Raw genomic sequence first — 24,183 nt, 5'->3', positions numbered from 1 at the left:
ATCTGTAAATCATCCCTTTCTTTGCAAAACTGCCCCTTCCCTTGACTGGAATGGGCAGGAGGGCAGTTTCTGGGGGGAATGGAAATTTTCTCAGTTGGCGCCTGGTTACATGTGTATATACATTTCCAAAACTCATCAAATTGTACATTTAAAATACCTATATTTTCCTGTATGTGAATTTTGCCTCACTATAATAATCTTTTTACTGTAATTTTAATGAAATTTAGTGAGTGAGTGAAATAAATGTATATATTCAAACTACTTCTTTACCTGGAAGTCAAGTTTTTCCTAATTTTTACTATTATAAGTAATTCTACTGTGAATATCCTTATGAACAAATAATTACATAGATCATTGGTTCAATTCTATTATAATTTCTTTATTAAACAGCAATAATAATAGTGACAACAATAATTTCTAAAACTCACCCCGCAATTAGCATATCCTAGGAACTGTTCAAAGCAATTTACCTATATTAATGCACTTAATCCACAAAACAATCGTATGAAATATGTTACTGTTATGATTCCCATTTTACAGAAGGGAATACTGAAGCAAAGAAAGGTTAATTTACTTGTCCAACTTTACTGAGTTAGTCATTGTTAGAGCTAGGTCTTCAAACTTAGGAATTCCAGCTCTGTGTTTGATCCACTGTTTCTTACTGTTATTTTAAATATTGAATGATATGATTATTGGTATAGTTGAACATTCTCTCATGCTATTGACATTTTCTTTTGTGAATTGCATTTTCCTGTTCTTTGCTCATTTTTTTAATAGGGTATTTGTCAGTTTTTTTAAAATTGATGTTTAAGAATCCCTTATAAATTAAGTGTATTAAACCTTTATAAATCTTATCTATTGAAATCTTTTTCAAAGATATTTTTCTTTTATCACTTTATTTTTCATATTTGTTCACTTTATCTTAAAACTTTCCAGAATATTTAATTTTTTCTTAAGTACTGCATACAGTCTTAGCATGTCAAGAAAACACTAATGCATATTATAAACATCTTGTCTCTAACAACTGTTTTAGAATTCTAAAATGAATTTAAATATTTAGATAAATGTAGTATGTTTGTATGTGTTTTGACTAACAAAAATAGAATAAACTCTATCATGGTAAACAGCTTCCCTTCTAATTGCCCTTCAACTGATACAATAAAAATATTTGAAAACCATATCACCATATTTTAATACAGAGGAAAAATGATAATATGTCTTTCCTCTCTCAGGAAGGGAAGCACCATCCATCTATTGAACAAGCCAAAGATCTAGAAGTTATCCCTGACTCCTCTCTTTTCTTACAGTCAATGTCCAATCTATCCATCAGGTCCTCCAAAACAGATCTCTAATATGTTCATCTCTCTCCCTGTCCATCACCACCATCCAAGCTTCCATCACCTGCCATCAAAACTATCTCTGTAGTCCCCTGGTGTCACCTCTCTTCAACTGTTGCTTCCCTGTCACCCACCCTCTATCCAGAAACCAGAGTGATCCTTTTATAATGCACATTGAATGGCCTTATTCCCCTGTTTAAAACTTATAGTGGATTTCCAGCACAATTAGAATAAAACCCAACTCCTTTTCAGGCTCACAAAGCCCTACCTGATCTTCCCCTGCTTTTCTCTCCATCCTCACCTCAGGTACTCTATCACAGATTATCCTCCAGCCAAAAGGTCTTGTTTAAACTCTTAAACACAATGAAGCTGAAAGTTCCTTAGGTCCTTCTCATCAAATGCAGCCCCCTTCCTCATCTTTACATAGTTCCCAAGTTACATTCTCTGAGAAGACTTCCCTTGGTCTCCCAGTCACTCCATACACATGTCTCCTTATTTAATTCTCTACCTATCCCTTGTCACCCTCGAAAATTTTGTTTATTCAATTGCTTACATTTTTTGTCAGCCCCCACTCTAATGTAAGCTCCACGTCTTAGAGAATTTGTGTGTCTTATTGACACTGCATCCCTAGCACCCATAACAGTGCCTGGAACATAGTGGGTCCTCACTAAATATTTTTAAAATTAGGAATTGTGAAGTATTTGGAAAATCTCTGGTACCAATGTATAAAAAGAAAATGAAGACTTGTGCCCAATTTATAAAAGACAACTTGTAGAAAATTAGAACTACCACAAAATAGAATTATCAACTCCAAGAGTGGTATTCAAAAAGAGACTAGAAAGCCAACTGTTAAATAAGCTGCAGACCTTAGTTCCAGGGTACATGAGCAACCTCCAGTCTTGCTCTTTCTTTTATATTCCTTGTATTTGCCACTTTGAACCTCTGCCCATTCTTCAACCCCATCCTCCATGTTCTTGGCCACCAACTGTTCTACATCCTTGCCTACATTCTTTGAATTTGACCTACTGTTTTGACTTTTCTAGATCCTTGGTGTGCCAATTTGGATATATTATGTCCCCCAAAATGCCATGTTCTTTGATGCAATCTTGTGGGGGCAGACATATTAGTGTTGATTAGGGTGGAATCCTTTGATTGTTTCCATGGAAATGTGACTCAATCAACTGTGGGTGAGACCTTTGATTGGATAATTTCCATGGAGGTGTTGCCCAACCCATTCAGGGTGGGTCTTCATTGAATCACTGGAGTCCTATAAAAGTGTTCACAGACAGAAGGAGGTGCTACAGCTTAGAGAGACATTTTGGAGATGGCCATTGAAAGAAGACTTTTGCTGACATTTTGCTCCAGAGAAGCTAAGAGAGGACAAAATGAGCAACATTTTGAAGAATGCACAGGAGCTGAGAGAGGAGCTGGAGCACAGACACCAGCTGGGATCAGCAGATGCCAGCCATGTGCCTTCCCAGCTAACAGAGGTTTTCCAGACACCATTGGCCTTCCTGTTGTTGATACCTTAGCCTGGACATTATTACAGCCTTAAGACTTTAACTTTGTAACCAAATAAACCCCCTTTATAAAAGCCTGTCCATGTCTGGTATTTTGCATTGTGGCAGCATTAGCAAACCAGAACACTTGGGATAATGATTTTGTTCTTTGGGAATTTAAGACAAAAAGCAATAGCAAAGAACAGCTATAAGCAGCAAATTATATAGCTGCTTTATCATCACTCATGGACCACTTCACATGTTGCTCCAACAAAGGAGAGTTATGAGGTTCTGTTCCTCTCCAGAATGCCTATTATCTATGGAAATATGTTTCTAACTAATACCTTTGTTCATATGACAATCCCTTCATATGTATGAGAGCCATATGAGCAAATAATTTCTTCCAGAAAAATGTAGAAAAGTATAACTGAAAATTTTTAACTGACCCCCCCTTCCAATGTATAAGATTCTACAATGACAAAAATAAAATAATTTGCAGTTTTTAACATAAATTCTGTGACTAAAATAAGCTCTATACTGCATGTGTCTTAGCAAAAAGGTAAAGTATTACACATCATGAACTTCCAGAGTCACTCAGAAAGAGTCAGAAACATAAACATAAATATTAAAGCCATTAATGCTAAGATTTTCTCAGTTTGGGAACTTTTTCAGAGATTCATTTTCATGCCTCCATGCCATGCTTTTTTAGGTTATCAAATAATGCCACATGTAACTATAACTAGATTATAAACCATTTACTTGATGATTTTGCATGTCTGCTCTTTTAAATCTAATAATTCAGCACTTCAAGAGATTTATAATGTACCAACAATCCACTCAGCTGAAGTTTGAACATGTGCAGTCCTCCAACAGAACACTGACCTTCACACCTGTTGTAGGAGACAAAGACAGAATTTTCTATTCCTTCTCATGACAACTAAATTCAGACTGTTGCAGGAAAAAAAAAAAAAGGCCCAAGTGAATTCTGTTGAAAGGGACCTCTATGAACATTTAAATGTCCTTGGTCATGTTTTTCAAATGTGAAGAACTCGATGTCCATGTAAACATTTCTGATCCATTCAGGTCCAATTCTATTTGTTTCTAAAAGTGCTTATATTCATATGTCAGCAAGTGTCAATGGAGTGATTTATTTGTAAAGATTTGCAATTACATTTACACCTTTCTGCACTCATAAAGTGAAGTGTTTTTAAGAGTAGGCAATTTGTCCACATTTATATGCAACTCTGTTACTTCAAAGATCATTTATCTCAAATATACAAATAAGTGCCCAAAGCCCCTTCATGTCCATCAAAAAAATAAGGTTAGAACTAGACTCAAATTAGGAGAAACTGTGCAGTCTAGCCACTAATCCAGAGTACATGTGGTTGGTAAAAATCATTCCAAATCAAGGTATTTCCATTAACACTGTGCATACTAAATGATTTTGCTAAACAATCAAACAATGTAGTTGCTCCATACATATGAATCAATCGGACCTTTAGTTGGGCCACCAGTTCCCCCTAACACCAAGAGCTGGGCCACTTCCATGTGGCAGGTTAGTGTCCAACTACTGCCCTCTTTAGCCAGTGTCCCCTTGTCCTTGATTCTTCTCGTGAAGATGCAGCACATACACTCAGTCTGTACTTATTTTATAAAGGTAATACCTTGATTGCATTACTCAGACGACTTTCTTGGTCCAAGTACTAGTTCTTAGCAGCTCACTTTCCCTTTGTCCTCTAATCGCTGTTTCATGTACAGTTTTTCTCTCCTGCATTTGCTTAATCTTTACACTGCATGGCACTGTCATAGACCCTTTCAGGTTGAAAATAACTTTGCCTTCCAGTGAGCTTCCTCTGAAAGTCACTCGTCTTTTCAGCTTGAATGTCTTTAAAGGACAGGCAGAGGCCAATTTGTTAGGATCTTTCACCACCAGACAGGGAATAATTACAAGTATTATTACTCTTTGGAACAATATTAATGGCTACACTCCTAACACATGGCATCACCAACAGTTGTCTTTATTACATCAATATTTGCATAAGGGAAGGGCTCAACTGAAACAGACTAGAGTTTACCACAATAGTGAATCTTAAATGGCATAGTGTCAGTGTCATGTAGCTGAGGAGAATGGCTTAAGAAGATCTGTGGAACATTTCATCCACCCCTCCCATATTAGCCCACCATGGGCATATTCCACCGAAACGCCCTCTCCCTTATCTCACGCCGTCATATCCTATACATCCTTCAAGGTCCAATTAGTCTAAACTGGTTGCATACCTGTGCTGGTTTGGATCTGTTAGGTGCCCCATAAAAGGCCATGTTCTTTTAATCCAATCTTGTGGGGGCAGACCCATTGTGGGCAGTGACTTTTGATTAGATTGTTTCCATGGAGATGTGACCCTACCCATTCAAGGTGGGTCCTAATTAGTTTACAGGAGTCCTTACTAAGAGTTTGGGAAGAGAGAGAGAGCTCAGAGCCAACAAAGACCCAGATGCTTGAAGATGCAGACAGAAAGACATTTGGAGATTCTAAGCTAAGAGATGAAACCCGAAGTTTGCCCCAGAGAAGCTAAGTGAGAACCCACAGATGCTTAAAGAGAAAACTTCTGGAATGAGAAGCTGAAAGCAATGCAACCCGGGAGCAAAGAACCAGCAGACACCAGCCATGTGCCTTCCCAGCTGACAGGTATTCCGGATGCCATCAGTCTTTCTTCAGTGAAGGTATTCTCTAGTTGATGCCTTAGTTTGGACACTTTTTTGGCCTTAGAACTACAACTTTGTAACCTAATAAATCCCCTTTATAAAAGCCAATCCATTTCTGGTATTTTGCATTCTGGCAACTTTAGCATACCGAAATAGTGCCCTTAAAAACTTTCCATCAAGCTCATACAGGCAAGGCCACAGGCACTTTAAGAAAAGCCTCTGAGGCTACAGCACCTCAGGGCACCTTTTGCCTTTTATTCCCATCCCACTTGCTCTGTTTTGGAGTCTCTGATTTCTACCACACAATTAATTTTCTCTCTGTCCAGATCCATTAAATTAACACTTTGGTAGTTATAAGCATGCTCTCAATCCCAACCTCAGTCCTAAATATTTTCCCTTGGCTGTATATTCTCAGGCCCTGTTTCTAGGCCAAACCTAAATTTAATTGCTTAAGATAAGAAGTAAACATGGCAATGGGCTGAGCCCTCTACCATGGGACTTGCCCTTGGAAAGACTGTTGCTGCAAAGGAGAGGCTAGGCCTCCCTATAATTGTGCCTAAGAGCCTCCTTCCAAATACCTCTTTGTTGCTCAGATGTGGCCCTCTCTCTCTACCCAATCCAACTCGAAAGGTGAAATCACTGCCTTTCCCCCTACATGGGGCCTAACTCCCAGGGGTGTAAATCTCCCTGGCAACGTGGAATATGACTCCCAGGGAGGAATCTAGACCTGGCATCATGGGATGGAGAACATCTTCTTGACCAAAATGGGGATGTGAAAGGAAATAAAATAAGCTTCAGTGGCAGAAAGATTCCAAAAGGAGCTAAGAGGTAGCTCTGGTGGGCACTCTTACGCACAATATAGACAACCATTTTTAGGTTCTAATGAATTGGAATAGCTAGCAGTAAATACCTGAAACTATCAAACTACAACCCAGAACATATGAAAAAAAGAAAAAAAAGAAGAAGAAGAAGAAGTAAACATGGAAAAACTAAAATATATGTTCTGGGAGGACATGTTTGCCCTGACACTGGCCCTTTCATGGAGTCTGACCAAGCCAAGTTTCAATCACCGACCACTGTTAAAGTAATACACAACACTGTCGTACTTTCCCCTGCTTCAATTTCATTTCATTGAGATCTTACCTGACTCCAAATTCTTCACTCTGAGTCTTTATACTTCCATCCCTTGAGCCTCTGGGCCAAGACTCACAATATACTCCTTGGTAGAAGAGCCTCAGATTTCTCGCACAATCACTGCTTTGATTCATATCTTCAGTTCCCCAAATCTGGTGTCACATCAGATTGGATCTCTCTGCCCTGCCATCAGTTCCTCAGAACTCCGTGCCTTCACCCACTTGCCTTTGCAAGCTGTAGTCCTTATGGCAGGAGGAAGGGACTCTGGGTCATTTTTATTTCCTTTCTTAATTTCAATTATTTTTGTAATGATCGTTTGTATAGCCTACTAGCTTTGAATCATTGAACTAAGGCCAGGCTTCTTTAAAAAGAAAGATAGGTCCAGGGAATAATAAGGTTCCAGAGACTTTATATAGTGCCATTCCAGAAAACAACTTGAAATCATAATGACTACATAGCTCCTATCACACAGCACATGAAATTTATATCCATTTAAAATATAGAAAACATGTCCCAAAGCAATAAGAACTTGTGCAAATTATACAGTCTGAAATAAAAATATTGATTACCATGAAAGCTTCCAACTGTAGCCTAAGTCTGCACCTTAATGATTCTTATTTTTCACCAACTGTCATCAACTCCTTTAATTTTCTTCCACCTTTAATTTCATTTTTTACAAAAAGTTAAAATTATATTATTCTTCAGTCAATACAGGGGTCATAACTTGAAACTCAGCCAACAATTTTAACAACTTTGAACTTGCATCTCATAAAAAAAAAAAATTACCAATGCTGTGTGCTAGTTCCCTAGGTAACCAAAACTCCACTTCAAAAATGGACTGGATGGTCGAAAGAAAACACATAGCACACACATACATTGAACCAAACAAAAGGCAATTTTGCTTCATTTGTTAAAATAGATTTGACCAAGTGTTTTTACATGATGGCAGATGGTAGCTGCATTAATATTTATGTTGGACATGGCAAGAGAGGCTCAGAAGAAAAGGACTTTAGAATGAAGATTCATCCTTGGAAATAGGTAAAAAAATCAACTTGTCAATGTGGAATGAGCACAAGCTCCAGAAATCTGAGCTTGACTTCATGATCTGCCACTCCATAGCTGGAGCAAGTCACTTATCTTCTCTGAGCACTTATCTTGGGCAAGTCACTTATGTTCTCTGAACCTCAGTTTCCACATGAATTAGAGCTAATGTACAAGACTGCAATGGAGATTAAATGAGATAGTGCTTGTGAATCATCATGACAGTTACCATTTCCCGTTGGCTCACTGTGAGCAAGCCATGCATAACAACGCAGTGAGGTAAGTTGTTGGTACCTCCATGTTACAGGCATGGATTGTGACAGTTTAAATTGCTTGTCCAAGGTTACACAATTAATAAATGGCAGACATGGAAACCAAACTCAGAACTGTTAGAAGTCAAAGTCCATGCCCTGGACCACTCCATTGTCCTGTAGTGGGACAATACTCAAATCATGGTAGGCACTCAATAATGCTTTTTCTTATTATTTAATATACTAAATTCAAGGAGCACTTTGAAGCTGCCAAGTTGCACAACTCTTGAGGGAGCCAGTCACATCTGAATCTATATGAATGACACCCCTGAGAAGGTGTGCAGCGCACAGCCAGAACTTCTGTATACAGTGTCCACTACTTTTCATGTGTCTTTATAATCAAGAAAGTAGGGATGGAAACAGATGCAAAGAAGAATTTCTGTTTGTCTTGAAGTATGATATATTATGGCTTCCCAGCATCTTCTGAAGAACTTTGACATGTTTGAGGAAAGTCCGGCGTTATGAGTTCCTCTCCAAGTAGAATTCAAAACTCCTTTTTCGAGGCAGTTTGTTTAGGTCATTTGAGTCTGAGCATGTGACCTAGATGAGGCCAGTCGAGCTCATCCATATTTCATTTCAGACAAGAGCAACGTAAGTCATGGCACCTGACTCTTCACAGCTGACTCCAACCCCAAATTTTTCTTGATTTTCACTTTCTCCGTTTCTTTTTAACACAGTCTTCTTTCAGACTGGCTCTCCCAGCCTTGATTTAGATCACCAAAGTAGCCTATTGAAGTTTTCTAAACAAAGACTCTTCCCTTACTAAAAAATCTCCTGTGCCAGCTGTCAAGATTGCAATTACTTCCATCCCTACTCATGTGCCATATTTGGCCAAGTGTATGGCACATAGAAAGTGCTAAAGAAATTTTAGCTCCCTTGATGCACTCCCTACGACTCCTGCTTCCTCAGGTACAACCCTTTCAGGAACAGGGACTGGCCTGATGGTTCTTAGTATATCCTATGATAACTACAGTGTTAACACAAGAAAGTCCATGTTTGTTTCTACAGATGATGACGTGGTGGTGGTGGGAGGAGACCCAAAAACACAAAGATGAGGCACCTATAAAAAAGATGCCTTTAACCCCCCACGCATTAAAGTTGTAATACATTTTACAGTGTTCCTATATAGAGAAGAGAACTCCAAATTAAATTAACAACTTTTGTGAAGCCTTATTTCCCTTCTAAATAATGCATTTTGATTTTTAATGTGCTCTTTCCAAGAGCAGGGCATTCTTTCTATTTGAATTATTTTCCTTAATTCAGCTATCTCTTTTGTTTCATTAAAATCCTCAACTGGGCATTCCCAAGGCTCATGGCAATGTAAATTAATTCCTGTGGGTGCAAGCATAATCATTTAGAAACAGAAGAGTGAGAATAGTACCAGTCTTGGGTATCAGGAGTTGCCCAGGCCAACCTGGTTATAAACATTATTTGTACAGACACGCCCTTCCTCACGCTTTTAACCCCTTCTACTCCATCAGGGGCCATAGTGCCTTAATGAGTCTTAAAGCACATGACACCATGAACCTCCCACTCCATTTCCCACTCTTCAGTTAAGCCAGGTTAGGCTCCACCATAACCTATAAATACATCTGATCACTCCTATCCATGTTTATTTATTTGCCTTTGCAGAATTCACCCATCAATCCCATCTTTTCAGCTGCAGTGAAAACTCATCCTCTGTGAATCTTTTTCTCTCTCCTCCAGCTCCAGCACTACTAATGGTGTGAACTTATGGAATTACTAAACCTCTGTGAACATTAATTTCCTTATCTGCAATATGCAACAAGAGGAGGAAACCTAATTCAGAATTGTTTTCAGAGTTAAATGAGATAAGGTATGTAAAATACCTGGCACTGTGCCTGGTACATAACAAAGCTCAGTAGAAATGTTTGCCTCCCTTCCCCTTCTCCTCCAGCCCCTAATGGTCTCTCCTTTCCTGAACTCCGCTGCTACAGTACTTATTTCCTCTTCCACTCAGCGAAGGCCTTTTATTTAATTCATTCATTCAATTATTTAATGAATACTGAATTTGTCAAATGCTGTTCTATGAAGTTAGGATGCATGCAAAAAATACACTCACAGCCTATCCCCCCAAAATGAACAATGTTATAGGAGCAGTAAATATTTGAAATTAAACATAATCCCACTATAACATTTTCTCTGCTGTAAACAGGTAACATATAAAGAATAGCAATGAAAGCTCAGCCAGACGATACTAAAGCCGGGTATTAAGTAATTAGTAGGACTTCATCATGAGCATATGGCAAAAAAGTAACTCAGGCAGAGGGAAGAAAATTTGTCCTAAAGAAATAACTCAGCACAGGAAAAAAATCTTGTAGGCATATTTAGATTTGTCGCGGTGTTAACTATCATTTTCAAGATCATATTTTTTAAAGCAAAAAGCAGGAAACAAATACAGAGATTATAGGGGCGATGGAACAAAATGATTAGAAAACCTAGAATGTGTAGTTGCCATTTGTAGAAAAGCAAAATAAATGGACAAAAACCTAATTATCCAAAAACTAGAGAAATAGTTACATAAGTATTCACTAACCAACTCAAGGCAATATTATATAGACTTTAATAAAGGCAATAAAGGAGAAAATGTATTTGTTGTTTCAAATTTTTAAATAATATAAAATTGATCCTTCTGATCATAAGCATGTAAAAACATGTGAATGTGTGAACAAAGACATTAAAGGAATATGCATAATAAAATAGTTGCTATTAGTGTGTTAATTCTGATTGTTTTATAAAAATCTTCATGAAATCCTTTTATAATAATTTACTATTTTAAAAGAAGGGATGAAGTGTTTATATTCAGGAAATGCTTTTATAGTTATAAAATTCCTTTAAATTCTTTCTCAGCTTAATTTATAACAGAAATTTTTATTTCCATTAAAACAACAAACCAGAAGCACCAAGTACTTAAGCAAATAGCATAATGTTAATTCACATAGAGTCCTGTGATCTCCACCCTCTCCCTCATCACCTCAAAAACTCAAATTGCCCCCATCTGGAAAGATTGTGGTTGTTTGCACTCAGAGTATGATATATTTCATGTTCACAGCACAGAGCATTTAACTGTTTACAATATAAGTATTTGCAACTGAAGTCGCATCAATGAGAATGTATTCATTTGGAGGCAAAAGGCTTTCTCCTAATTGTGCCTTTTCCAGACAATAAAATAAGCCAGAAATATCTTCACCAGACAATGATATCTAAACAGAAATTAGTTACCAATCTACAGTGAAGACAAGATAAGGGAAGATCAAAGGTTAAGAAAAAGAAGCATGTTAATTTCTTGGGTTTTTCTATTTTTATTTCCTAACCTTTAAAATCAGGAATGCTTTAGCATTTGATTTTAATGTGCCTAAAAGTTCCATTTTTTCAGTTTATTAACTGGCTATTACATAATTTTATTTTCTCAAATTACAAGATTAATGCACATTTTTTTTAAGAAAATATCAAATTATTTAAGAGTCATTGGGATGTCGCATCAATTTTAAAGAAGCAAACTAAACTGATTTTATAGTATTTGTTACTGTCATTTTATGTGTGACAGACATACACATACATTTTATTAAAGTTTTAATAGAGGTAACAAACTGTACTACAAACAGTAAAATAACTATTTCCTACAATGCTCAGGACTTTTGTAAAAACTGTGTTGAATGCTACAGTTCCTCATTCGCTGGAATTATTAATCTTGAAAGGTCAGCTATAAATATCTTTTCCTCATATCTTTGTGCCTGGATAAAACCCAGCAACTGCCTAATGAGCACGGTGCTTGTCAGCCTTGATTTTCTTTCTGTGGTTATAGGTGATGGGCAACTTGAAATACATTTCCTAGAGCTACTCAAAAACAGGAGCTCAAGCCTTTCTGAGGTGCCTGCTCGTGTGGGAAGCTAGGAAGGGAAGCAAAGAGGAAGCAAGGGTCCCAAATCTTTAAGGATGTTTGGAGGGATGTAATATGGTACAAACCTCTGCTACCACATGCATAAATAAATTACCTTTAAGCAGCACATTACTGTTTATTAAGCATCTTTACACACATATTCTCCTCCATAAATGAAGGAACAATCTCAGAATGTCCAGTAACATGGTTGTAGCCACACAACTATTGGAGGGCTGCAGATGGGATTTTCCCACCCGCCCTGTCCTGGGCTCCTCCAAGGACACCATCATAGCTTATGGGGTTTCGAGTCCGACAAACCTGGGCCTGAGTTCAGGTTTGACCCCTTTTCAGTCTTAGGCAAGTCACTTAAGACCTGTGCTTCAGCTCCCTCATCTGTAAAATAGGACCAATAAGAGTCCAGATTGTAAAGGCTTTTTTGAGTGTTAAATAACGCATTTAGAGCCCTTTGCCCTCATGCAGTTCTGGGATCATCCTCATTCTAGTTGTTGCAATTGCTCTGCTACAGATTTAACTCTCAGAGCTGTTTTTGCAAGAGGCAACATGGTGCAGTGGTTAGAGACCTTGAGAACTCAAGCTAAGTGTATCTAGGTTCAAACCCCAGCAATGCCAAGGAAAAGCGTGTGACTCTGGCCAGGACACTTCAACATCTGTCTCAGTTTCCTCCCTGTAAAATGAAGGCAATGATAATAAAACCTACCTTAAGTGGTTTTGTCATGAAGATTAAATGAGTCATACATATGGAAGACTTAAATAGTGCCTAGAGTACAGAAAGTACTTAATAAATATTAATTTTAATCTATTGTCATTATAATTTTATTAATTTCCACCAACTCCCCCCAAATTCCTGACACTGAATCTATTTTAAAACATCTAAGCATCTATTATATGTAAATTCTGGCAATGCACAGAAAGTAAGCCAGGCCAGGAAGTAATAGTCTATTTCATTAGCTAGGACATAAATCTATAAATAATGATACAAGACGTCAGATTCTAACTGCCAGTGAAGGACAACAGATAAAACTGCAGTCCAGAGGAAGAAACTATTTTGAAAACTTTACACTTCCCTCTTTGGGAGCAGATTTGTTACCTCAGGGCCAACCAAAGACCCAAGGAAAAATAAAAAGAGACATATGATTCCATGACTCCAGAATTTCAAGGACCAATAATTTTATTTAAAAAAAAAAAAATCAAGGTGAATGAGATAAGGCTTTCTGGGATATCTTTATTTTGTCATGTTGAGACATTAAGAAAATTAACTACCCTCTACCCACACCATAATTTCTTAAAAGAAAGAATATTTTAATGTCAAAATAAGTAGACAGACATAATCTCAGAATAAAATTAACAATCTTTCCCAAAAAGACAACCGATAATTGTGAGTTTGTATGTGTGTGCATGCATTACATTCAGGTACACTTGTAACACTGTCCCTGTGTTTCTCAATTCTCTCGAGGCTGGTAAAAATCTATTCAAAAACTTAAGCAAGATGAGTCTACAGGCCAGCATCTAGAAATCCTGGTGTAAAGTACCTGTAGAGGATAACAGGTGTGAACCAAATCTTCTCTCTGGCAGAGAAAAGCAGAGAATTGGAATTAGTCAGATCATTTTTACCAGGATGTTTGGCTTCCATTGCTGAATTAACTTCCTTCTTAACCAGCCTTTCCAGAAGTCTGCTTCCGTTTCCTGGTTCGGCTTGCTGGGAATGAAAACTTTTGTAGACTCAATATGCTAACAACCCCAGTCCAGTAGAACATGAGCCACAATGGGTTAAGCTGAAAATCATAAGCAGGACCAGTAAATAGAGATAGATCACTAGCGTTCCTAGAAAGAACAGCTCAGTTTTCCAGATTTCCTCAGGAAGGAGCTACACAAAGTGGCTTATTTGATTTTGCAGACGGAAGCAGGTAGCATGAATCTAGCAGGAAACAGAGACCTCAAGGGCATAGCCAGGGAATGTTTAAAGGGAAGCATTTTGTAATTTTGTTTAAATAATTATTTCTAGCAAAGTGGGAGTTTATATGTACAGGAAAGAGCACAAGCTTTCCATCCCTGATCTATCACTTATGAGTGACATCTTGGGCAACCCTCAAAACCTCTCTGAACCTCAGTTTTCTCATCTACAAATGAGGGGGGTGGAGGGCTTGCAGAATTAAAGGTTAAATTAGGACAAATCATAATGTATATAAAACACCTGGCCATTACTGTGCATTCAAAAGGGGTAGCCATTATAATTATGGTTAGAAAGTTTGCTCAAGTAAGGACCACCAGGGATATTTATTCATGCAGCAAACATTTATTGGGCACTTGCAGAGTAAGGCAAATCCTTGAATGCAGGATCCTCAAAGACCAGTAGCAGAGACAGGGACCGAGAAATAGAGTAATATACTTTGATAGATTCTACAGTAAAAATCATAGGCATAGTCCGTGGTGGGACCATGGACAGAGCAATCCAATGCCTTAAGAAGGAGCTAAGGTAAGAAAGGGCTTTAACTACCCCTGGAAAGGTAAGCAGAGCTCATTCAGCGAAGAAAGAAAGGAAAGGAAATTTCAGACAGGGATAACTGCATTGGCAAAGGGAAGGAAATATGAAACACACTGGTGTTATTCAGGGGGGCATGAATAAACACTTTTTAGAGATCCCCAAACATTTAATTTGTCATGCATATTTAGATAGGATGTCTTGCCATTTTATCAAATATAGTAAAACCTCACAGGACAACATATGTTGTCATAAGGCAATTGGCAATGAACTCCCATCCTCCACTCAGCATCTATACCTGGCAATTTTGAAGGGTTAAAGTCCTCTTCCGAGAGGGGAGGAATGGTGTTAAAAAGTAACCCCACCCTCCACCATTCAGGCCTTTCTTGGTCAAGTGTATAACGCACATTTTGATTGTAATAATCAGTCTATTTCCTGCACATCTAATAGTGAAAAACGGTTTTCTATCTTTTTCTGCATAGTAACTGGAAGGATAACTAAAAAGAAATATTGTTTTTGCTTAATGTTGCAGCAACAAAACAGCATAGTTTTCATGACTAAATTTTGGGGGCCTCATTTATCATGCATGGAGGAAATTGACTGTATTTACATACTAAAATACAAATTATTTGGAGCAAAAATAATGCACAGAGTTGATCCATAGATTCTTGTTCTACTGGAAGAGATAGAGTCTACTTTCCCCAATGTCTACTTTTGACTGTTTCTCTTCAGTGTTTTTATTAACATTTTAAAAGATGACAACCCAAGCATTTCTGAATAAAAAAAAAATCTTGGGGTACAGTAAACTTGTCCTAGACTCTATTAACCTTGGACATATCAGCTATTTGCTGAAAGGAAAGAAAAACCACACCCAAGAGTAAACTCAAATTATCAGGCAACAAAGAACGCTCATTGCCTTTCGATGTGATGTTGAGATGATCCTTAGAGCATCATAACCTGGAGATGGAATCATGACCTTAGAGCTATAAAAGGCTATAAAACAGCTTCATTTTCTAGATTGGGAAGTTGTGGTTCCCTGAAACAAGGAACTGTGGTTCATTCACCTATGTAGTTATATCGGTTGAGAATTAAAACCCGGCCTAAACAAGCTTGAACAGAAAGTAAAAAGTCCAAAGGTAAGGCTAAGTATGGAGTGTGGTTTGATGCAAGTGCTCAAATGGTGTCACCAGAACATGGTTTCTTTCTTTCTCCCAGTAGCACTGCCTTTAGCTCTCTTGGCTTTCGTCTAAGACTCCATGTGGTGATAAAGAGCTCCAGGCCTATCTCATCCAGAGGAAAAAAAGATTTTGTTCCCATCCCTCTCCCTCCTAGGGTTGCTTCAGATGGGCTCATGTTGGCCATGTGCCTACTCTGAACTCATCACTGGGGCCAGACAATGGAGATGCAACTGTCTTAGATCTGTTTGACAACACACATACCTGAAGCTTTGGAGTGGAGTCCCATCAGTCCACACAGGCTGAATGAAGATGGAGAAGGCATGACTTCCCAAATGAAACTTTGGGGTTATTACTGAAAGAAAAGTGAGTAGATGCTAAGGAGAAAAACACCTAGTTAGTCCGATTTCTGCTACTTACTTCCTGCTACTCGGCAAGGTTTCAGTTTCCTAATGTGTAATTTGGGTGGTCATCTCACAAGCCCCATCTACAGCACTGTGCAGATTCAAAGGTAAGAAGAGAATGATGGCAAAGTTCTCTGTATAAGGTGAAAATATCTACATAAAAGAAAACCGTAAGATAGAAATGTGTATACAGACATATACACACAGAGAGACACACAAAAACAGACCTATGGTTTACATGTAGGAATTTTGCCAAAATACCCGAGATGGTAAACAAGCCAACTTAGTCACTTTGTCTTCATAGTCATGAGTCAGCCTTCACACACCAAAATGAAAATATTACCTTTATTTAAGTGTAACCTACCTAGAGAATATATGAGACTTTAAATGGGAAAAGCTTAAGAGCACTGTGCTTTTTCACAAGGAACAGCTCTTAATTCTAAATGTTACCTATTTCAAAGGATATTTATCTGCTTGTAAGAGACAGGAAGCACAACTAAAGGAAAGGAATTCAGAGTATCAGGGAGTCATTTTTAGATAACACCCAGCCTTGACTGTGTTTTTTTTCCTGCTCCTAGCCAGAACGCACTATAAATCTCTTGCCACCACAGCATTATTCTGGGCATCTTCCCACTTTATTTCCTACATTGCTTAGATTTGTGTAGTAGCAAGTGGGGATGGAAATAGCTGAAGCAATAAATATATATGGTTGAATTCTTGAATTTTAATGGATGGTGTAAGATTGAACTGTCACAAACCGAAGTTGCTCTGCATTGAGGAAAAACATTCTGACACCAAGAAGTAATTATTCCAGTGAAGGATGTGAATCAACATGGAAACAGAAGAGCAACACCAAAAAGAAAAGGGAAAAAGCTCAAAGAAATTATCTCTATCTGACTTAGGTCCCAGGGCCACCACTAAACCTCCTCCAAAGTAAGATGCTTAAAGGCAAGATTTCGTGTATCCTTAAGATATCCTTATATTTACTATAACCAGCACAACCCATAGTAGGTGTTTAATAATTATTTTTAAAAAATAAGTTAGACTTGCCTGAGCAGAGCTGAAATGAAATAACAGACGCTATGTTACCTCTTCTGTGTTGCCTGCTAATAAGCACTCTGAAGGTAGGTTAAAAGCAGACCCATCCTGATCCTAGCTAGCCAGCTGTCTGTCTGTCTGTCTGTCTATCTATCTATCTCTATCTATCTATAATTGTACTATTTGCAGAGTTCCAGATATAGAAACACAAGCATAGTACAATGAACGTAGTTAATTCCTTACTGTCCATTCTATGTTTCTTGACCAATCCTTTGTCTTTCAAAGTCCTGAGTTAAATGGAGCCCATTAAAGTTATCGTTAAAGAGAGATACCAGAATCATGGACCAAATTGATGTTTTTAAGATCCAATTACTTAGTTTGAGCAGAAGTGGTAAGTAGCATTCCTACCAGAATTATGTAGGAATAGAAACTCCTGCCATTTGAGTAAGTGGCACCTTACAGGACATGCAGAATAATCAGAGTATATTAGAATGAATTTTAAAGCCAGCCACCTAAGCCAAACACTTTAGAATAATTGCTTCTCTCCAACTCTGGGTAGGGGTTTCCCTAAAACCAGGCATTCCAAAAATCTGACTTACTCAGTGTGATGGTTTGAAACTGTATGTATCCCAGAAAAGAGCATGTTTTTTTAATCCCTTCCTGTGGGGTAGACCTATTGTAGGTGAGAACTTTTAATTAAGTTATTTCAATTGAGATGTGACCAACTCATTCAAAGTGAGTCTTAATCCTCTTACTGGAGTCCTTTATAAGTGGATAAAAGAAAGAGAGCCAGAGAAACTCTCTGAGAGAGAAGGACACAGAGAAGCTAAGAGAGACAGAAGCTAGACGAGAGAAACCCACACAGAAGCTCAGAGAGGAAGCCACTGGAGTCAGAAGCTGGAAGCAACAAAACCCGGGTGTGTCAGTTTGAAACTGTTGTTTACCCCAGGAAAGACTGTGTTCTTTTGATCCACTCTGGTTGGTGCAGACTTATTGTGGGCGTGATCTTTTGATTGGGTTGTTTCCATGGAGATGTGACCCCGCCCATTCAAGGTGGGTCTTAATTAGTTCACTGGTGTCCGAACACATTTTGAAGAGAACCATTTAAACCAGATGTTTGAAGTTGGTAAACTAAGAGATGAAGCACAGAATTTGCCCCCGAGAAACTAAGTGAGAACCCACAGATGTTTAAAGAGAAAGCCACTAGAATCAGAAGCTGAAAGCAACACAACCCCAGAGCAAAGGACCAGCAGACGCCAGCCACGTTCCTCCCGAGCCAAAAGAGGTATTCGGGACACCATTGGCCTTTCCTTGGTGAAGGTATGCTCTTGTTGATGCCTTAGTTTGGACACTTTTATGGCCTTAGAATGTGAATTTGTAACCTAATAAATCCCCTTTATAAAAGCCAATCCATTTCTGGTGTTTTGCATAACAGCAGCATAACCAACCCGGAATACTGGGAAAGAAGGGAGAGGCCAGCAGACATCACCATGTGCCTTCCCATGTGACAAAGGAGCCCTGGATCACCAGCAGCCTTTCAGGAAGAAGTTATCATCCTGTTGATGCCTTACTATGAATTTTTTCATGGTTAGAACTGTAAACTTGTAAGCTAATAAATCCCCATTGTTAAAAGCCAGTCCATTTCTGGTATAGTGCATTACATGAGCTTTAGCAAACTAAAACAGTTTCCCAGAACTCCATTTGTCTCTGGGCTTAATTCCACAAACTCAAAAACTTCCCCCAATGATAAAATAAAGAAAGGGGAACAATAAAATAAAATCGTTGTCATAATAACAGCAGATTGATGAACTCCTCCTGTTTGGAGGGTCTCAGCATGTAGAAGTAAACAGAGGATACTTAAGGAGTGAACTTTAATGCAGAGCCAGAGTCCAGAATCATCTTGCTAGCTTTCCACCCATCACATGGCCTCTCTGACATCAGACTCAAGCCAGCATGGGAGGGATCACAGGTTAGAAATCTGTGATCATTCCCTTACTCTTTGGGAGCCTTGGCATGAGGTTGGTGGAAGCAATGGGTAGTGTGGAGCCACTGAGGTGGGTGGCAGTTCCTGCAGCAGCAAAATGCAACCACCATCTTTCCAGGAGCAGCTCAACACCCTTCAACTGGCAATCACTCCAAGCCATGCAACACCAGGCCTCTGGTTCTGACTCACCACTGTTATCAGCTTGATCCGTGATCCAGTCCTGGCACAGGCCAGTTGGCTGAGAAATCTGGGGAAAAGCTATCTCATATCTTATGCACTCAATTTACTCCTTTGTGAAATGATTAAATTGAGATGATGATCTCTAAGTTCTTCTAGCTCAAACCCAACCTTACATCTTATAAATATCAGGTTAACATGAAAGCTGAAGGGTCATTAGTTTGAATTAGTTATCTTTTTGACTGGGATTGAGCTATGCATCCCATAGCAATGAGCATTTATTGGGTGCTTGTTATGTATCAGGCACTGTTCTAGTCTTGCACATGCCTGACCTCATTAATTTTCAGAGTCCATATGAGGTAGGTTACTATTGTTATCCCCATTTCACAGGTGAGGAAACTGAGGCACAGAAAGTTTAAGTGACTTGCCCACAGTCGTACAGAAGATGGGCCTGGGATTTAAACATCAGAAATCCTCCTTCAGAGCCTGTGATGACTTTTAAGCTTCCACTTCTGTTGATACTATGCCCTCAGCCTGTAATACCCTACCTCCCTCAGTTCAACATCTCGAGAAATATTTGTTGAATGTCCCAGGAACTGTTACCTCTAGTTGTGGATATGGATGAGAAAACAGGTACATACTAAATAATTTGATATTTTACAGATTTCAAATTATTATTGTTATTACATTGCACCATGGGGTTTGTGATTAAACATAGCTTGTTATTATTAGACTATTGTACCATGAGAGGCAGTAGAGGAAACATTTATCTCCGACTTGGGTAGTCAGGGAATGCTAAATGACTTCTAAATTGACCCTTGCAAGACACATACATGGCCAGACAATGAACAGCAGTGGTGATTGCCCCAGGGTAAGAGAGAATGTGGCAAAGTTGAAGAAATGAAAGAAACTGAGTAAGGTTGAAGCAGAGAAAGCAAGTGGGGAAAGTGATGAGAGATTAGGCTGGAGAAGTTAGCAGAAGCCAGATCATAAATAGCTATATTAACAAGTTTGGACAAAGACAGAACTGCCTTAAAGCTAGTGAAGCTTAAGGTTCAGGGCCTCCACTCTGCAGAACCTTTGCAATGCCTGGGAAGGGTCCTGGCAAGGTGTTCACATGGGCATACGTTCATGACGATTTTGCTGCAGAAAGATTTCCTCACTGCAATTGGTTAAGACAGCTGTCTATTCCACCCTGATTTCCTCTCCGTCAAACTTCCTTGGTGTCACTGGGTGTTGGAGCAGCAGAAACATTTGGGGATCTAGGTGAAGGAAATCAAGTTGGTTATACATCTAGTTTGGATTTAGTGTTCACAATCATTTCCAATACTAAGGTGAAATTATTGCAAGCTATTGCAGTGGAGGAGAGGCTTTTTTTTCCTTTTTTGATGAGAATGGCATGTTTGATAAAGTTCAAATGCACAATTTTTATTGCCATTTGGAAAGACATTTTAGAATATTTCCATAAAACAAATGAGGATTTACAGACTCCTAATTTGGGTGCATATGAAAGGTACCTTTTATCTTTTATCACTTTTAAATTATTTTTTCAAGAATTGATGAAACTTCAGATAAAAAAATGAAATATGAAACAAATGCAATTAAGAAAAGCAGAGAAATCAGGAGAAATTACCCTGACATTGAGAAGCAAATTGCAACAAAAAGCCTTCAGATCATACGAAATGAAATGACTAATTAAGATGAAGAAGTAAATTTTGCAGAGAAGTAATGAATAGGCTCTCAGATACTTTGATAATCCAATTAATCAAGAAAAGAGAATTATATGAGTATATTGGGAAAAGATTAAAATTATTGCTGATTTTACATGAAATCCTTATCTCAACAAGGATGACAGTTAATTCTTAATATTCCACTGCCATGAGGATATCTATAACAAACTGCTTAGTGAGCATGATCAGCTCCACCAAAACTGAAGATCAGTTACTGCACAAGAAAATTTTAAATACCCTGAAATCTTGCAACTTATATTTGAAAGAAATGTCTAGAGTTTTGCCCAAATTGGACAGCAGTCAAATATTTACATGGCATTACATATAATTAACTAGGAAGTCGAAAGAAATTTTCTTTAAAAATCACATGGTTAAAAAATCAAATTTTGATTACCATGCTGAGGAAGGATTGAATCATCATCCATATCTCCATAGAAAATATTACAAAGTTATTATCCTATGATCACATAAATGTGTGATTGCCACATGATCAAAAATTATGCATCTAAAAAGTAAAGAAGATATTACAGAGTTGTGTCAGTTAGGTAATTAATACCGATAAAATGTTACTTTTCTCAAGTTTGTGATATTTGTAATATTTATCAGCTTTTAAAAATGTGTAATTTGTTGTGACTTCTTTTCTCATTCTTGCTTAAACATTCACTTTTGTTCCTAATTTTTGCATTGATAATTTTTTGCTCTTTTTACTAAAGAGGATCCCCCAAATTGAATAAACACTGGAATCCACCCTGCTGGTTTGGACACTATTCTAAGACATGATCTTCCTTTTCTACTCAGTCAACTAGTCCTTTAGTTCTCAGCTCAAATGTCACCTCCTACTTCATAGTCCTCAGTATTGATACCTGTTTCCACAAAGGAAAGAAAGAACTAAATGTTTTAAACAATTACTCTCTGCTAGACGTCATGTGGGGTGCTTTATGACCACTATTTAATTATATACATTTCTGGTAAGCAAGGCTATTGTTTCCTCTATATTTCCCATAAATCAAAAAGAAATGCTGATTGTAATAATTCTTGCTCTCTATAAATGCTGTGGTGCTAACGCTATTTCTTAACAAGTCCTTCTTGAAAGCATTAGAGATAAAGTTTAACCTTTCAGGTGACCCATTTAAACTTGGACATGATTCCATGAAATGTGGCTTCAGGTTAACTGTGGCTTTCTTGACCCTAAATGCAATCCTTCAAATGTTAGGGTTGCACAGACAAACTATTCACTTCTACCCAAGATAACTGCACACCTGTAATTGCCCTTGAACGCTTGGGGCTTTGGTCCACTATTCTTGAATATACTGCCTTCCAGCTCATTATAGTCAGATCGTAACATCCCCACTGATTATGACACTCTAATCCTCAGGGATTAAGCAAATACAGCCACTGGTCTTCAGCATTACATTGTCAATCCATTAAAATTTATAGAAGTAAAATTTGTAAAAGGAAGAGTTAACTCCATTGCCCATAATTTAAATGACAAAATCAGATCAATTAAGGCTGCTGCATATGATACAACTAACACAACCATTGTGTATAGGGTATTGCAGCACATATGGCATGATACACAAAACCAAACAATGTTTTTACAATGTGTGAATATAGATATCATAAAGTTAAAGATTAAGTAGAAACCTCTTCTTTAGTTCCTCCTTGGGCTGCACATTCAAGCACAACCTTTAGTGTATCAAGTGTCAATTTCATATATGATGATGATGAAATAGTCTATTGAAAAAGAAAGTAACCAGCGTTTTTTACTTTATATGTCAGGTTCTTGATAGTTTCCTAAATAACAAGGAACACTCTTAGTCAGTTGGCATTTTCCAGTGTTTTAATTGCCTGCTGTGATATAATTATTGTGACATTTTGGGATGTTTTTAACATCCTGAATTAAATATTCTGACATCCCACAGAGCACTTCATGAAAACAGTCAAACTGTATTCAAGTCATTAGCAGTCTACAGCTGTCCTTTAATATTAAAATTATTTTCCAACACAAAACACAGATGAAAATTAAAGTATTTAACAAACTTTGAGCTCAGGTTAGATGCAAGGTCTATATTACTCTAATTTGTCAGGTAAGGGAGATCAAGGTGATTCTGAGATTCTTCCATTAAACTTGATGTAAAGCACCAACTGAATTAGGATCACCTCATGATGAAAGATAATGAGCAACATGTACTGATTTCAAAAGTGCAATTAGCCATGGATTACACGGCCACAAAGTCTAGTCAGGGATAATCACCAGAATACCACATCTCTTTCTCTATGTCCTGGAAAGCTGACTTGCTTTATTTTATTTATTTGTTTGTTTGTTTCATATGCTCTGCTCAAGCAAAATCTGACAGGTAATTTGGATAATTGATGCATTGTAAATAACAGACACGATAACATGTTTCTTGCAGCAAGATCCCCAATGGAGGCAAGATTATGGGAAGATGGTGGAATGAGAAGCTGTAGGAATCAGTCCCTCCACCAGAACAACTATTAAACAGGCAGGAACTGTCTGAATTAACTATTACAAAATTCAGGAGCCCAATAGAACATTATACAGCATCCAGGGAAGAGCAGGAGGAAGAGGCTGGTAAATCACGATAAATACTAGTAAATCATTCTCTCCAGGCAACAGTTATTGGCACCTATCTCCCATTCTCATGGCAGGAAGCAGTGAGGTCCTTCACCTGCCATAACTTGCTGGTGCCAGAAAGGGACTTAAATATCTACTTCCCCAAGATCTGGGGTGAGCATGGGCTGATTGCTGATCATGGCTTTTGATTGGCTACCTTGGATTGCTGGTGGCCTGACTCTTAGGGCAGCCATTGTTCCAATCTGCCCTAAACAAAGGCAGTGAAGGAGACTTAAAAACAGTACACTTCCTCAGAGCTGCAGAGGACAATTGAAGGGTTGCATTTGCCAGGCATGTCCAGAAAGCACAACTTTAGGAAACAAAGAGAGGCTCCTGGTGCCCTCCCTAGCCTCTCTCTCATCCCCTCTCCAGGGTAGTTTGGAGCCACCCAGTGCTCCCTTTGTGAGTCCCTGGCCTTGTTCCAGCTGAGAAAGACTGGCTTGAGAAACTCCTCTCTGGCAGGTTCCCCGCACCAGAATTAGCCCTCCAGGCAAAAGAAGCTTGAAACAACAAAAGTAGTGTGAGAAACAATCCAAGCAGAGGGGTTGGAGCAAAGGACTACCTGTTTTAAGTCCAACAGTGGAAAACCCAAGAGAGAGAAAAGGTCTGTCTCC

The sequence above is a fragment of the Choloepus didactylus genome, chromosome 3, assembly GCF_015220235.1.
Source record: "Choloepus didactylus isolate mChoDid1 chromosome 3, mChoDid1.pri, whole genome shotgun sequence".
Lineage (NCBI taxonomy): Eukaryota > Metazoa > Chordata > Mammalia > Pilosa > Megalonychidae > Choloepus > Choloepus didactylus.
Note: the sequence above shows the minus strand (reverse complement) of the source record.